The sequence below is a fragment of the Battus philenor genome, unplaced genomic scaffold, assembly GCF_028537555.1.
Source record: "Battus philenor isolate CCGP_79_NKW_IND1 unplaced genomic scaffold, ilBatPhil1.0.hap1 SCAF_18, whole genome shotgun sequence".
In the NCBI taxonomy this organism is placed as follows: domain Eukaryota; kingdom Metazoa; phylum Arthropoda; class Insecta; order Lepidoptera; family Papilionidae; genus Battus; species Battus philenor.
The window spans coordinates 720,545-734,511 of NW_027181680.1; the positions used below are offsets into that span (position 1 = coordinate 720,545).

Here is a 13,967-nt window from a genome sequence, read left to right on the forward strand (position 1 = left end):
TTAAAGTACCTTCTACCAAAATTGTCACCCGGTATTCTAGGGTAATTCATTACAGAGTATAGCGCCTAGCTACAAATAAGGAAATTTTTTTAAATTACAAAAATTTGCTAATAAAATTTAACAGGCGTTCGCATTACTCTTGAATTATTTAATAAACAAAATGTATTTTTTACCAAGAATACTCTGAAGAAAAACATAAAAGTACATTAATATGTAAACATAAGACAAGGCGTTTCGAACAGAACTATTACAACGTGGTTGCCATAGTACGTCATAGGTTATTCGATCTGTTTTAATATATTGTCAAGTATCCTCACTGTACCGCAGCAACACTAGAACAATTCTTATTACTATCCTTCTTGTATTCGCTTTATAAATGTGCTCAAATTGTGCCTTAATTTTTATATAAGTTCCATCCTTGTCAGGGTAGTATGGTCTTCAAGGAAAGCGAAGACGTGGCCGCCCAAAGCAAACCTGGCGGCGGACGATCACTGCAGCAGTGAAGGCAGTTGGAAAGACGTGGAGCGAAGTAAAGCGCGAGGCTCAAGACCGCACGGGATGGCGACGTACTGTGGACGCCCTCTGCTCTTGAAGACATAGGAATAAATGATGATCCTTGTCAGGGGGAGTGCTAATCGTGTCTTCTTTCAAATGACAAAAATAAACTTCACACACTCAAGCGAGATTCGAACTCGCGATCTTTTGTTTACTAGACAGGCGCTTTAACCAATTGACCCACTGCGCCTTTAAGTGATACTGTGCCTACCACATCTCAGGGAACGCAAGAAAAGATCCAAATATTTGCTGACAATTATTTATATAACTACATGTATCCGTCACTTAGTCCTCGTGGTATTTAACAAAGAAAATAGTTAGTTTTTTTCCTTTAAGATTTTTTTCTAGATTAAAGGTACTGTAAGTTAATCTTTATTACACCTGCTATCTGCCAGTATAAGTCCCTTCACAATCGGTTTGACCATTTCAGAGATTAGCCGAAATAAACAGACATAAATATTTAAAAAAAATCTCGTTTAATACCGTATATATTCATATGCACGTAGTAAAAATCGATTAAATTAATATTACAAACAGGCATTACAACTTATTATATCAAATTATCTAATCACCAAATTTGCTATTTTATTTTACCAGGCGCCTTCAATATTTAATTAATATAATATATTGTTGTAGTACACCATGAACGTATGACATACGGATCCGAAACGTGGTCACTTACGATGGGCTTTATAAGAAGGCTCCAGGTAAACCAGAGAGCAATGGAGAGAGCTATGATCGGAGTTACGCTGCGAGATACAAAAGAAATCAAGACAAAAGGAACCGAGATCGATGTATAGCTCGAAGAATTGCTCGTTCAAAGTGGCAGTTGGTGGGGCAAAACGCTCGTTGAACCTATGGCCGTTGGGGCCGGAAGGTTGTATAGTGGCGACAACGAGTCGGTAGATGCTGTGATGATAGGCTCCTAGTAGGGATACCAGGTGAACCGAAGACATGGTTAAGAACAAGCAAAGTCGCACAAACACAAAAACGCAAAAACAAACAAACAACAGAGAGATTACTCTGTGTTTGGCACTAATCGGTGTAACATAACTCCTGAAAATACCCCGTGGAGGGGTGAAATACGTGTTGAGTAATTTGGCGGTGGCGGTTGTGTGATTCGCATTGTTTACCGCATACGCATTTATCAGCGGGCTGGCGGGTGGTGCACTTTATTGCACGAATACCACTGCATGTACGAAAGTGGCTAAATATTGGTCCTTTTCTTGCTATATTAGTAGACGTGATGGTAAGAGTATTTACCTCGTAATACGTTGTAGATCCATATCGTTGGTCAATATACGTGATAAGCGGCTGGGAGTGATTTCTCACCCGAACACGTTGGTGAGGAAGATTTATTTACTTTATTGAAGATAAACAGTAACAAAAGGTATCAAGAAAGCACAAACTTAGAAACTTAGAAATATAAAATTAGTTACAATTGTTACTTTATAACTATCTCACTAAGAACATTTAATGATTTATAGTCAAACAATGACAAAACAAATAAAAACATTACTAAACAGGGATCAAAGATCTAGCGCTTTCTGTATATCACACCGCAATAATTACGAGTCACAGCAAGCCGTCACGTTCCAATGAGGTTTAAATTGTATTGTGTGTACTCAATAATTTCGAATTTCGAATCGATGGTTGCTAAGTGTTTAAAAAGTAATTAAAATTTATTTGTTATTACATAAAATGTATAAAAAAGTGTTTAAATAAATATACCTCTACCTCTCCATTGATCTCTGGCTGACCAAAAGCTTTATAAAGAAACCTGTGGTAAGTGACCACGGGTACCGTATTTCATCACCAGCAATATACATTGATCAAAGAATTCCTGTTCAAACATTGCGGTACTTTAGAGACAGATAAGGGAAAGAGAGAGCTTCCGATTGCTGCCCATCCGAGTTGGATTCGGCGAATGATCTCTCTCTCGAAGTTGGACGGTTTGTCCCAGGTGTCTACTACAACTTCGAGCGCAACACCTCCGACTGCTACTTGAGTAGACGCGATATTTGGTTTGTCAAAGTCAAATTTAAAATAGATTTATTATATCAGGGGGTGCAAAAGTAATGTCATAATTTAAACCAGCGGCCATTTTGTTGTAAATTAAAAAAAGACATCTGTTATTACAAAAAGTTTACGTAAAACTCTACAATTGATAACGTTAATTATAATTATATTACTCGAGTGGTCATCTCCCGAGTTTTACATAATTGCGCACGTCTTACGGTATTTTGAATTGTTTCTCGCAAAACATCTGGAAGGAAAATAGCTGATTTTTTAACAATATTAGCTATCAAGTCTTTTAAAGTGGTTTGTTGCAATAAACCCAAGGCTATAAAAAGGCTAGTTTTCGACCATGTGGAGCACAACGACAAGGAAAACGACGATAATATTCACGATGCGTTAAAACAACAGACTGAATGTTTGTCAAATAAGTATTAACAATATTTTCACGTTCTTGAGATGTTTTGCTTTACCGCTTATTAATTACTCATTTTATATATATCCACACCATTTAAAAGCACAGTGATATTTGACGCGATTTGTAAAAATGAAGGCACATTTCCATTATGACATTAATTTTGCGCCACCGTCTGTAAGGTCATTACTAATCATCAGGTTAAAATTAAGTATAGATTAGTTCGTAACGAACTACCCACGGAGAAAAACTAACAAGACATTCAATCTTTAATTTTTTTTTTGATGATTGTATTTAAGAAAAAAATCATAAAATTAGAACAATTCATTTCTGAACATCTTCATTGTTAACATACTCTTAAATATAGTAATATACCTTTTGATCAACTCTTGCCTGTACTTAATTATATGATTGAATTTACAAAGAAATGTGTTTTTCCCCTAGTTCCCCTAGTTTTTTTTTATGGAAACTTAAACATTAACTTTCAATCGAGTGAAACTTTATATGGAGACAATAGATTAAGTAAGGATATAAGTCTAGCAAGTGAAGATGAACTACAAAGCTAGAAGGGTTTTTCCTCTTTTTTACCTCCCACCCCTATTGGGGGCCTCTCGTACCCTTATCCTCGTTACACTGGAATAACAAATATAATAATAATTTATAGACTAAAATTTCTTCCACTCATTCTACTTTGGTCGAAAATTCTTGCATTCCATTTTATTCTTTGCATTCCTTTCATACCTCGCTTCAATTACGTTGCCTTCCATCTACGAATAACTGCAGGTATTACATTTCGTATATTTAGTTCATTTCTTTGCTTTAGAATATATACATTTTAAATTGTGTTTATTTACTTATTACTTATTATTTTCTTAACATATCACATGTTTTCTAATGTATAACATTTCCTTTCTATAGCTAAAGGCTATAAGCTGGAATGGTTAAACAAATACGATACCCTGGATCATAAATTCAAATCATGAATTAGAATAAATTTATTACAAACATTATCCAAGGTCTATATCATAGCGTCATTGCGAAATGACCTTTATTTTACTTTCCTCAAACTTTAGCTACAGGAAAACAATCTTTCCTCATCACCTTTTATGGATATTTAAGATAAAAATATTCGAAAGCATCAGCACAAATTTTTGATGTAATATGATGATATGTATATACTGTGATAAAAAAGTAAGGTGAAATTGTCATTTAAAACTCCTGGGTATTAGAAAGGCAGGTTTTCTTTCTAAGTTAAGACTGTCTATAATATTAGCCAAGCGTCTGTTTGTAAAAAGTCGAAATATCATTTGGCTCAACCCAAACCATTTTGTAGGACGTATTGTGTACCAAACGCATCAAATCTTGATTGGTCGATGTCATACTGCATTGATTCTTCGCGACTTTTTTGCCAAAAATTAAACTGATATCATTCTGCAACCACCGTATTCGCCTGATATGACTTCTTTGTCAAGCGACGGTTTGTTAAAAGTTGGAATGTCATTTGGATCAGCCTTAACCATTTTGAAGGATGTTTCATATCTCAAACACCTCAAATCTCAATTGATATCAAAATCGCTGAATTTGGAAAAAACGCGGCAAAAAATAGACTCATATCGTTCCGCGACCACCACATGTTTACTTCATCTAAACCGCTTTGTTTCGCTAATTCCACTATTTCTTCCACCTCCATTTACCACGTTTTGGATATGGTATATACATGTCTGGAAACTAGGTTTCGCCCAGAGATTTTCGAAACCCCTGATTAAAATAAAAATCGGTAAAAAAACTTTTAAGTTAAACGGTTTTATTTGATACCCATATTGAGGTGGTTGTGGAAAAATATGTACCTAGTCCGCCATATTGGAACGGCGTCCATCTTGAATTTTAAATTTTGACATAATCATCGTGTTTTACTAGTGTAGCCCTTTCATTTGATACTCATATTGAGGGGGTTAAGGAAAAATACGTAATCCGTCATTTTGTATCGGCGGCCATCTTGGATTTATAATGTTATTGATTTTATTATATTGTATTGTCATCTAAATTAAATGTGTGTACTAAATTTCAGATCAATCTGACAACAGGACGGTGCTTAAATTTCAATTTCTAATTTTGACTTAAATAAATAAACAAATAAATTCCGTACAGGTCGAACTAAATAAAACCGTTTAATAAAAAGGCGCTTAATTAAACAGCGTTTAGTCTTACAAATATAATGACAAACATATCGCAGTAAAATAACAGGTTGCATTCCGTTTTGTACATTATCTTATTATCGACTTATCACCTCTTCAAATATTATTATCTACAGACAATATTATACAGACAGGCAGTACAGATCTATTTTTATCTTACTACACTACGATTACAATACTATGCCATGTGTAAATGCTTACTCAGATTTATCTAACATGAGACATTCTCACATGGTATGTCCATCTAGGATTGCTTCTTCCTTCCTTGTAACATCATCACCATCACATCAGCCTATAGAACCCCATTCATCATCCCAAAGATCACCACGATGACTCTTGGTCCCCACTGGAGAAGCTTACATTCCTTAAGCCATCAGCACGAGCGATGTAATTCTTCCAGCTAGATCAGTGAATTTGGTTCATCTTTCTATTGCTAGAATTTCATAGAAGATATCACATCATGAAGTTTTCGCCTACAGGATAGTTCAAAGATAATTATATATGATATTTCGTATTCCTTTTTAAATCTTTAGTTCAGCTAAGTTCACGTCTTCTGTTCTTATCAGGTGTGAGGCATTTATGCTTGATAAGCTAACGGAATCATCGCGATTATTGTATTTTATTGTTTATTGTGATTATTTAAATATGTGTTATGTCAGGGGTGAGTAACTCGCGGCCCGTAGCATTTTTAAAATTAAAGTTCTTTTATCGGGTTTACCTCATCAATAAATTGTTATAAAATTAATTATATTAAAATTGTGGTACATCACGATCAAAACTGAGTGATGCATGGTTAGAAAGCAGCAAACGTATTATATATATAATATATAATATATAATATATATATATATACATATATGCTTATATAAAAAAACGATACATAATATCTCATTACATTTTTCAATGATATTTATTTTTTTCGTTCTTGTCTTTATATTTATTTTGCACTTTTGTTTATTTTTTATTCTAATATTTAATAATAATAAAGTTTTGTAAATATTAAGTGTTACCATACCAGGCGATAAATAATGCAAATCGACCTTTAGAAAGAGACAATCGGCTATAGATATAGATAACGCTCTACGAAGCCGAAATTAGCCGATTGTCTCTTTCCAAAGGTCGATGTGCGATATTTATAGCCGAGTACTATACATTATGTGCAGTTCGCCAAAAATTTTTAAAATTTAAACTAGCTCGTTGATTATAAAAGTTGCTCACTCCTATATTATGATATATCTATGTAATTTATTTTTTTATATTATTCATAATTTTTTTCTTATTCTTGATTTTTTCATTAAATTATCTCTACTGCACCTAAATGGTTAACTGGTAGAGAATGACTTCGGTATATAAGAAGTGTTTTTAATAAGGAAATAAATAAATATATTATCCAATCAGATAGTAGAGTTCACTAGACCTCAATAATATGTATTCATAATAAATTAATGAATTTTTGGATTTAAGCTGGTAATTTTTTTTAATTAGACGAATGTATCAATCCAACTGAATTAACCAACTGGCCAGTTATTTAAGAAAGCCTATGTATTATAAAAAAAACTGTAAAGCAATTGCACAAGAATTAGGTTCAACAAGACCTGGAACTCTGGACTTCCTGAACAAGATCAGTGTCATAGTTCGTAGTGGAATACCACGTTTCACTGATCTATTAATATAGCAATTAGAAATCAAACTATCTTAGATAAATAAATAAAATAAATTACAGTCGTCTAAAAAAATTGTTTTCAGGAGTTTTTTTATCAAAATTTTAACATTTCGTTATCAAAAGTATCAAAATGTACACATTACAGAGTAGTATTTTTCAAGTGCTATTTCTTCGTTATCGCTGTGATGAAGGCATTTGAACGTAAGGTTCTTTTTCTTATTGACCCTTGTTATAGAAAGCCTTATAACTTGGTAACACAGGGACAATTTTTAAATTAATTTATTCACCCTCTAATTCTATTTCTTCGCTCTTTTGGACGAACCTTTCCTTTTTACTCCATCATACATCATCTGTTTTACTTCACCATTACCTCCTGGACTTCTATTTACAATTTTTAAAAGAGACTAAAGCTTCATGAGTTGGTAGACGTGTGCTGAATATATCCTCTACTAGATAGACCAATGACATAGTTCATAGTACAAATATCGGTCATAGTGTCGATCTTTGAGGAAGGCATACACCTTGTAGTGTACTTCTATCAGCTAATATGATGAATATGATTTCTTCTTTGTGAAAATATTAGTTTTATCTTTGTTTTAAATAATTTTTCATTCTAATATATCAAAATTACCAACACCTATGGAACATTTATGAGCAGACTATTAAAATTTTTTACATCATACTTGATGTAATTATTAAATTTCTCATTAGTTCAAGAGAATCATAATCCAGGTGTCTTTACAGTCAGGGTGAATAGGTACCTATTGAGTATGTGGGCTTTATCTTCAATCACATACAAGAAATTCTCCTCTTATATTTATAGTATATCTAAGAAGAGTATATCTACATATATCTAATGGATTCAGGCGATATTTCGCGGAAGTCCATCCTAAGTAAGAAAAAGACTAATATATAGCTACTTCCGCTATGTAGCAGTAGTCGTGCAATAAAATGCACCGCCCGCCAGTCCGCTGATAAATGCGCGTGCGGCAAACAATGCGAATTACACAACTACCACCGTTAAATCACTCAACACGTGTTTCACCCCTCCACGGGGCATCCTCAGAAGTAATGTTACACCGATTAGTGCCAAACACAGTCTCTCAGAACTCTGTGTTTTCAAACTACTGCTGCATGGCGGAAGTAGATATATATTGGTATTTAAAATGTCAACAAACTTCTTTTGTAATCTTGTACCGGATTTCTAATGTTAAATTATTATTTACTTTCTTATGTCATTTTGTTTCGAAATGAACATAAATATAATAAGTTAAAATGAAGTTCACGCAAATACGTATATATTATGTAGTATTTTACAATATACAAGAAATTGTCATGCAATAAGGCTTTGTCAATGTTAGGTACGTGGGGCGAAATCTAGCACAAAAAATCTGATGAGCCAGATCCACTCTCACGTGCGATCATCTTTCTCTTTTTTTTAATTTGATGCGGTCTGATCTTCCTACAATGTTGTACATAGTAAATTTTAAATATCATATCACCTATAAAGGAACACACAACAGAACATTTATCTATTGTCTATACGATGCGCCTGCGCCGCGATGACGGAGAGTGCATTTAATTATTTGTACAATAGGTACGTGATCCTTTAGCTTATACAGGATGATTAGTCATAGGTATGTTAGTAATAGGTTTAAAGGGTGAATATGTAGTTCCTCTATTATCACGTCAGTCAATGGACGTCTGCTGCAGGGCCTGGTCCTCCAGGACCTCCACCAAAGATTGCCTCGATTTCTAGCGACCTTCACAATGTCGCAGAGCCTATCCACGCCGCGTCTTCCGGCACGTGTCGCCACGCATTCATTCATTGATAGCAAATGAGGTATGCATTCATACGTTTAAAGCTTTCACATCTATAAACAATTACCCTGTTTCATATCACGATAGTACAATTACACTGTAGATATATATAATAAATTAATAAAATAAAAAAGTGAAAAATAAAATAATAAAATATGTCACAAGATATAACATTTGAACATTTTTTTATGGCCCCTGCTATTGGGAGCCTCTCGTACCCCCTATCTGGTGTGGGACAGGGACTTTTGTTTTCATTTATTTAATTTTTCACAATCTTTTTTTATTTTCGCTCTCTTCATTTATGCATCCTATGTTCTTTCATTCGGTGTTCATTCCACATTTTTTATTTCATTCTCTTTCGCTCTGTGACCTTCCATTCCTCTCTCATTATACAATAGTATTTTATTTATTTTAATTCTGTTATTTACATACTTTTGTTTTACATTTATTTCACTTAAGCTGTATAATTCTATTTATTTACAATTTACTATAAGTTGTTACCATTATTACTTATTTTCTATTTACATTTTTGTTAATATTATTTAGCTTTGGTTTTTTTGAGTTGCTTTTTTAATAATTTCTCTACAGTAAGAAAGGAAGTCATATTTTGTAAATTTTTCTTTTATCAGGGAGGCTATGGTTTCCTCCGTGATTTTTACGCCAGACCGGCACTCGAAGTCGAAACATTTGAACATTAAAGTAGATCCAAGTTTTTCTATAATATTATTCTCTAAAATGAGATTCTTTACAAATCTGTCTGAGGATATCATGATAATACTAGACCAGATCATCGACCTATTGCCACATTTACAAAATGCTTCACTCTAACAACCACTTCACGTTATCAACGGAATATAGAATGACGTTTGTTTTGACTTACACTCCTTATCACTAATTCCGCTATATAATTGTCTCGTGAACCACTGTTGTTTACTATTGTATTTAATTCCGAGATTAAATCTAGTTAGAACAAGGAAATGCAGTAAAAATACTCCAATTTCAAAATTAAAAATATATTTATTCAAATAGGAATTTTCATGCGCTTTTAAATCGAAAAATAGGTTGCCCAATGTGTTGCTTGCGCTAAATTCGTAAAGACACGAGGAAATGTTTTCATTGCCGAACATATGCGTCCTCTGAAGATATTCAAATTAATAAATACATTTAAAAAACTTTTAAGTTAAACGGTTTTTTGATACCCATATTGTGGTGGTTGTGGAAAAATATGTACCTAGTCCGCCATATTGGAACGGCGTCCATCTTGAATTTTAAATTTTGACATAATCATCGTGTTTTACTAGTGTAGCCCTTTCATTTGATACCCATATTGAGGGTGTTAAGGAAAAATATGTAATCCGCCATTTTGTGTCGGCGGCCATCTTAGATTTATAATGTTATTGATTTTATTATATTGTATTGTCATCTAAATTAAATGTGTGTACCAAATTTCAGATCAATCTGACAACGGGAAGATGCTTAAATTTCAATTTCTAATTTTGATCCAAATTAATTCCGTACGGGTCGAACTAAATAAAACCTCGGCTTCGAGTGCCGGTCTGGAATTCAAGTCAGGGAGGAGACAATACCCTCCCTGATTAGTGGCGAAAATAAAAAGACATTTTTATCCCTATGTCGAGAAATCGCAAAAAAAGCCATCGACAGAAACAAAACAAACATTGTGTAAAAAATATAAAACAAAATAAAAAGCTAGAAGAACAAAAATGTAAAATAATAGTATAAGATCAATGTTAAACAATGTTAAATAAAATTAAAATTATAAATGTAAAAAGGAGAAAAAAGGGAAGAATGTCAGACGAATAGAGCGAATGAGAAAGAAAGACGAAATGTAACATGAAAGATAGACAAGACTGAAAGATTATGTGAAGAACGATAGAAGAGAAAGACAATAAAAATTCTGTGAAAAAATTATATTAAAAGATTAAGTCCCTGTCCCACTCAAGATAGGGGTACGATAATAAAAAAAAAAACTAAATAAAACCGTTTAATAATGTCTTTATCCGAGTAGGCATTTATAAGCGCCTTTGAATCGTCGATTATTTTAACATTATATGCAGTATGACACCACCGGCTCGGAATGCTTTTGTTCAGAAGAGCCGGCCATGTCAACAAATGAAAACTTGTTATAATAAGATTTATTTAATAATATACATTTAATTTTGGGTATAAAGCTAAGAAACAGAAGGTATAGCAGGGGCGGCTCTGGCACGTGTAACGCCCGTGTGCAAGAAACCCTGGCGCCCCCTAGGCCTGGACCCCCCCCCCCCCGGCTATAACTATTAACTTTGCCGTCGTAACAAGAAAGTTTGTTTATATTTCAACAAGCTATTTTATAAGTAGGTGTAGCTTACAGTATGGTATTAGTTACGGCCTTTCTTCTTATGACGGCAGAATAACACTCATTGTTTTTAAACGGTTTTATTTAGTTCGACCCGTACGGAATTTATTTGGATCAAAATTAGAAATTGAAATTTAAGCACCTTCCCGTTGTCAGATTGATCTGAAATTTCGTACACACATTTAATTTAGATGTCAATACAATATAATAAAATCAATAACATTATAAATCTAAGATGGCCGCCGATACAAAATGGCGGATTACATATTTTTCCTTAACCCCCTCAATATGGGTATCAAATGAAAGGGCTACACTAGTAAAACACGATGATTATGTCAAAATTTAAAATTCAAAATGGATGCCGTTCCAATATGGCGGACTAGGTACATATTTTTCCACAACCACCACAATATGGGTATCAAAAAACCGTTTAACTTAAAAGTTTTTTAAATGTATTTATTATGCCTGTAGCACATCTCTGTTGCCGTGGTGCCTCCTGAGCCGGCGGCGCCCGAGTGCATTGTACACCCTGCACTATAAGTTACGCCGCCCCTAGATCTAAGTTACCTTGTAGAACTTTATTATATATACGTATATTAGGACGCATGAAAGTTTTGTTATTTTTGAAGTTGAAATTAAAATGTTACGAGTTTATTTTTATTACTTATGTTTATATATCTGTCAATATTTTTCATATTATTTATAACTATGGTGCAAACAGAGAAATATAAAAGATAAAATTGATCTGAACTTCTTATTGATCTTCTTATCAACATTTTTTTAATCTTTTTATTTTTGACTTTGCTTCGTAAGGTGTTATAGTTGTGGAAAAGAAGCAGGAAGAAACTCCTCTTAATAATATGTTATTTAAAAATATTTTGCGGAATTACTGTTATAATATTTATGTAAGAACATCTCACAGGAAATCTCTATCTTTAAAGTTATAAATAGCCTGTACAGGTCTTATCTGTAAAATAAATATAGAATTAATATCGACGTCACTGCTTCAAAATAAAATAAGGTAAACAGACCATTATAATAAATTATTAGTATCATTATCATCAACATTTTAGGCGCCCACTGTTGGTCATAGGTCTACCTCAAAGATTTAAAATAGGACCAGACGGAACCGGATAGATAAAATTAATAATAGTTTTAAATTGATGTTATTAATTCTCATCTTCTATTCGTAAATAACTTAAAACTTATTTGTGCTAAGAAACTCAAAAGTCGACTCGAGTATGGTTCAGTAACTTAGTTCACAAAGAGGTCCAAGTCCACGCGGTGATGTACAGGCGAGTTCAAAATTCTTAAGACGATATTCACGTATACTTACCAGAATTTTTCACAACTCCCTATGAGAAGTTTTATTATTGAAACTAGTGAGAATTTATACTATTTTATTATCCATTTATAGCATAATTGATTGAAAGAAAAAAAGTCATTTGAAACTATAGTTTAGTAGGATCATTAAATAGGCCTATAATATACAAACGCCCCGTTAAGGTAGCCCAAGAGCCTTGGATGCAGGCTAATTACAACTTTATCTATTGGAAAAGGCTGTGTCCAGCACAGCATGAGATAAGGTTGTTGATACAGGCCTTTCGTCCCGTAGTAGGTAATAAAAATACTTGCCAGGTGGTTTCAATAAATCAATTCAATAAATCTGAGTTACAATAGATCTTTTGTTCCTACAGCGCTCGAAGCGATGCGTCTAGCTGGTGGTGCAGCGCGTCAGAGAGAGAGAGATACACAGAGTCTAAAGATGCGTTCATAAATAATGAGTTTTGGTTGCGTTCTAATGACGCTACAAAGATTTGACATGAATTTGTTCACAGAATATGAACAAGAATGAATCTAACAATAAAATTTCTCAATAGTAAACCAAAAAAAAAGGAATATTCCATATTTGTAATTTACATAACGATATAGATTAATAGAAGGTCAATATATTTTTTTATGGAAAAAGGTTGCAAAATACAACCATATATTAAAGAGTCGAAGGCTTTGCGTGGGTTTAAAAGCACGTCGCGAGCTTGAATTGCGACACTATTGCCATAAAAATTTTGTATCGAGTACTCTGTTTGTAATATTACATTCGTTTTAACATTTTCTGTGCCAACGACCTTTTATTAAAAAAATAACCTAAAATTTATACCCATTACTTATTATATTTTACCACAAACTTATTCGTGCTTCATTCGCGTTTTCACAACTCGTGGATTAAAAAAATGCGATCCAATTCCTGATAAGTGTGTACATAATTATAAAAGGATTCCAATATGCATCCAACACAATATCCTTTGTAAATGCCGTCAGATGGACTAATAAAACTTTTGATAAATGTTATATTCACAGCCTAATGAAGAAGAGGTTTCAACAAGCACTGGAAACATGATATTTGATTTGAAAAATCTTAATGAAAGTTTAAGAATGGCAAATGAGATTTGCGATTTATTTATGAACATTGACACGTCTATGGAACGAAGTCTTATTGAGAGGCAATTTGCTAATACGACTGCCGCGTGTCTGAACTGAAGGAGCCTTTAAAAACTGCCAGGCAAGAGAAAATTATAAAATTCTTCAAACTGTTGTTTAAGCCTTAAGATAATTAATCAAAATGTTCAAAAGTACCAATAAAAATGTGTTTTTTTAATATATTTGGTTTTATTTATTGTCACCTAGGAATGTAACCCCATATAAGTTGCCATTCCGTATTCACAGTGTCCCTATTCTCGGCATTTAAACCGAACATATATCCCACGTAGATTTTACTGTACAAGTGAAATGTTTTTAAGTATATATTTTCACAGTTTTTTTTAATAACCTAAGTTAAATAATATTAACTTCAAGCTACAAAACCTTTTCTCGTTCAAAATACCGCAATGATTAACACTAATCATACCAACACTTAGACTCTATATTTCCTACTTGAATGTATGAAAT

At 33.2% G+C, this 13,967-nt stretch overlaps 1 pseudogene; it reads right to left on the reverse strand.

Moving 5' to 3' along the window:
- Positions 1 to 602: 602 nt before the first annotated feature.
- LOC137920729 (U6atac minor spliceosomal RNA) lies at positions 603 to 658 on the reverse strand (annotated as a pseudogene).
- Between the last annotated feature and the right edge of the window lie 13,309 nt (positions 659 to 13,967).